The following is a 4,473-nucleotide window of genomic DNA, read 5'->3' as shown; positions in this document are numbered from 1 at the left end:
TTACAAAATGCGTTTTATGATCGTCACCTGTACATGGTAAAATGATAAAAAATATTGGCTATATTTAACCAGGGGTGGAGGAGAATGGGGTTTATGGCGAATATCTAAAGCCAATCCACTGGAGTGTATGGCTTTAGCTTGGGATAATGATCGTGGAAAACCTGAAATATATGTACACACTTTATACATGTTTTAGGATTTTTGGTCAACATTGTCATTCAAGTCAAATTACATTGACACAAATTCCATCCCACATCCTCTCCTCCGTCACAAACCACTTAAATATGCGCGATATTGAGTATTTGAGCAAGAATAATGGAAATCATTTTAATTCACAGCGTATGTGTTTGAAGAAAAAGTTTAAAATATGGATTACATACCTGAAATCAACGTAGTTGCCTTCAGCTTCTAGAACACGTGTATAATGCTTAGCCTAAGCCAAAAGTTTTAAGTCAAAAGTCTTGGGTCAAAAGTCGAAAGTCATAACTCAAAAGTAAAAAACACCCGTAAGTCAAAACTCAAAATTGGCCCTCCACGGCTTCCATACATTACCGTGTATATATCGCTACCACGTAGATAAATTATGAGGTACTGTTCAGGAAAATTGTATGATACAGTTCATTACGTATTAACATTTTAAGAAATACATAATAACAATTAATATATATATTCCCGTATATATTTACAAATTGTATAGCATTTTAATTAAGAAATTAATAATTTGTCGTCTATATATATTATAACCAAGTTTTAGTCCCTTTTTATTTATTACTTTTAAAAAGGTATCAGAAATAGTTCCCAGGGATGATTTTTTATTGGTATTGAGCATTGATAAATAGTACCCGGGATTATTCTTTTTAAAAGTTAATAACATTCTGTTCTGGGACTTGGATCAACTCAGTGACTAAACGAGAGATGCGCCTTTACTCTTTTATTTCTCTAGTTATAGCGATTCTCTGCAAATACAAACATACAAACAACATTCATACAACGCTCACCAATTATACATATACTCATATAAACAACTGATGTACTTTTGAACATACTTCACATCAAAAAGCTTGCACTATCCAATCATTCAGAAAATTAAATCTAAAGTCTATATATTCATTCTATGCTATTTAACAAATTCGATATCATAACTTCGAGTTCAATAATTACGCTTTGAATAAATTAACAGTATTTAGTTACCGAATTTGGTCTCTTACTCATCAAGTCTCATCAGAATAATTTATGTCCACAGTTAACGTTCAGTTCAGTTAACGTTTCAAAGTCTGGGCGGAAGTATAAACAATTATAACGTTGACGTCAATGAACGCCGCAAATTATCACGTGGCTGAAGACGCCAAACAGACGTCAAATAAATAGCGTCAGATACAACAAATATTAGAAACTACATTTATGTTTCTAACAATTCATTCCGTAAATTCCCTTTAAAACACTTACCCCAAAACATTGCCAAGCCCCATTTGCTGAAGCATTGTAGTCCCCCGAAGAAAACCCTCTCTCCGGGGAAGACTTCCCCTAACGTAGCATAACAATAAATGAATAAATTATTTCTCTTCTATATATATAATCCGGTTTTAGTCCCTTTTAATTTGTTAACAGTGTTAAACTCCTATAAGAAATAATCCCCGGGGATGATTTCTTACAGCTATTTAACATTGAGAAATAGTACCCGGGGACTATTCTTTTCAACATATAATAAGATTCATTCCGTAAATTCCCTTTAAGACACTTACCCCCAAACATTGCCAAGCCCCATTTGCTGAAGCATTGTAGTCCCCCGAAGAAAACCCTCTTCCCGGGGAAAACTTCCCCTTATGTACCATCGTATACGTCATTTATATTGTACTACACATTTATGTTCTGCACGATTTTTTGGTGGTCAATATCCACTGAATATTACATGTGGTAACTAAAGAACGTGTGCATCCTCTTGGAGGAAATTATAAAAAACGGATATTGGATGTTGAAAAAATCTCTTTTAGTGACTTTGAGAACCCGTGGAACTTTTTCTATGTTTTAAATCAAGATGACAATTCTGTAAATCAATGGCTAATGAAGAATAGGTTGTTGGCTAAGAGCATTCCTTGTTCCAGAAAATACAAGGTTGGTGAAGATTTGTATGGCAACGAAATAGTAAGTGATTGCCCGGGAACGATGAAAGTTTGTCAGCGGGCTGGGAAGGCGTCAGGGGCATCACTGAGATGTGATAGAAACAGGAACCATGAGAAGACCATTAGAACCAACAGCTTTTTTGAATCTTCCAAACTCACTGTTCAGGACATCATGGTGTTCATAAAGTCATATTTAGATAACAACTCTCTTCTCCTATGTGCTCGTTCGTCAGGTATTCACTATAAAAGTACGGCTGTGGATTGTGCCAGCTTCGTTAGAGAGCTGTTCAAGGAACATTATCATCGGAATTTACGTACTAAGCAGTTGTCTGGGGTGATTGAAATTGACGAATCTTTGTTTGGAAGAAGAGTCAAATATCATAGGGGCGATCCCAGGAAAGGATTAAGAGTATGGGTATTCGGAATGGTAGAAAGGTCTTCCAATTTCCAATACTCTGATCATCTATCCTGTATCAGATCGGACACAAAAAACCTTAATGCCACTTATACAGAGACACGTGCAGCCCGGATCTACCATATATAGTGATGGCTGGAGTGTCTATTGCTCCCTCAACGACATTGGATATCAACATTTCACGGTAGTACACAAATATGCCTTCAAGAAGGAGTATAAGAACGTCCAGACAGGTGAAATCACGACAGTCCATACTAATCAGATAGAAGGTGCTTGGAAGCACGCGAAGGATCACTTCCGACGCATGGCTGGCACAAAAGCAACCCAGTGGGAGGGACATATCGCCGAAGTGATGTGGCGAGCGGAGGTAAAATGTAACATTTATGATTCCTTCTTTGGTCTCCTGAAATCCATTTACACTATAGATGAGCCAGCCAGATACTACTACACTACCCCACTGTTTGACTCCTGGGGTGGAATAGAGGACATTGAAAGGTTCCGTGACATGGAATTACAACCTGTATTAACTGATGCGGAGTCCACTGACCAAGAATCCACCTCAGATAGCGATGATTTCTCTGAAGTTTGTGGAAATGTACGTAGTGCAGAAACATCAATTACTCATGAAACTGTTCAAGTTCCTGCTACTCGTCCTTGTGAAAAATCATCTCTTGTAGACACCGATGTTTGCGTTATATCAACAGACGAAGAAAACCCAGAGTTACCTCAGGATACACTGAAATTATTATCAGATCTGTTCTCTGGTTCCAGTCTGTCAGATGAAGACACAATCGTAGAGGCGCCAACTCCTATTCCAGAAAAAAAGACAAATCCACAGCCCAGACCTTCTAAACGAACTGCTTTGAGTCTTTCTAAACGGAAAGTTGGAAGTTCTAGTACTGCAAGCTGTGCACAAGGAGATACACATGCAAGAAAGAGTTCATCCAGTAGGATGAAGACTGACGCTGTTTGTCATCCGAAAGGGTTTCTTCCCACAAAAGACGATAAGAAATTTCGATCAACTGCTCGTCAGAAAAAAAACCAGAATCCGTATACAAAACAGATTTTTTTGCATTGGTCGTCATCAGATGACGATTTTGTGTAAAACTGTTATACAAGTGACAAAAAAGTAATTGCAGGAAGCAATTTATAACTACAAGAAGCAGTGACATTTGTATATCTAGAAGTGTAAATAACTGGAATTTTAGTAAAGTAACTAACATTATTTGTACAGTTATTTTTGGGGAAACTTTATGCATCACAGAATTACAGTACCTACGATTGAAAAAGATAATTATCACCTTTAAGCAGAGTAACAGGTAAGTCGAAATTTTATGTACATTAACATTTTTCTGGTTTGGTTGTATTGATATATAATTTTTGACATATGTCATTTTTGACATTGCACGCTTGAACTATTAAAGTATCACGTGATTTGAATTAACGTTTTCATTGGTTATAAAAATCAAGCGTCTGGATGACAATGATCAGACACATCAAAGCTGAAAGTATACATAATTTATTTTGGAAAAAGTTAAACTACCGCTCCCCTTAATATGGCCGATAAGTATTTAATGGTTTAAAAGTCGCACTGACTGATGATGCTGTTTATTTCTTAAGTCAAATAAAATAACACTGCGCGGGTTTAAGCGAATCCCCTATTTTCAGAAAATTATTTGAACTAAACGTAGATCTTCTTCTAGGCAACGTGGCACCGCTTGTATATGTTGTTTCATTGTAATATGTAATATCAATTTAATATATAGAACGCAATTATTAGATATATACATATTCGGTTCCTTGGTGGTTCCAATACGCTTTTATAGCTTTGGGTATTGTATAATCACCCCTTGGATATGGCGCCTGCTTTTTAATTTTGTCTTTTGGCAGTTCCTGTGATATGCAGGCTCCATAACCTCAGATCCCCTTTCTAAATTC

At 36.6% G+C, this 4,473-nt stretch overlaps 1 pseudogene; it reads left to right on the top strand.

Annotated features, from left to right (window-relative positions):
• The first annotated feature begins 2,061 nt into the window (after positions 1–2,061).
• On the top strand, positions 2,062–3,640 carry LOC123562382 (uncharacterized; annotated as a pseudogene).
• Positions 3,641–4,473: the final 833 nt, after the last annotated feature.

This window comes from Mercenaria mercenaria, chromosome 2, assembly GCF_021730395.1.
Source record: "Mercenaria mercenaria strain notata chromosome 2, MADL_Memer_1, whole genome shotgun sequence".
In the NCBI taxonomy this organism is placed as follows: Eukaryota; Metazoa; Mollusca; class Bivalvia; order Venerida; family Veneridae; genus Mercenaria; species Mercenaria mercenaria.
This window is presented reverse-complemented; position numbering and strand designations above follow the sequence as displayed.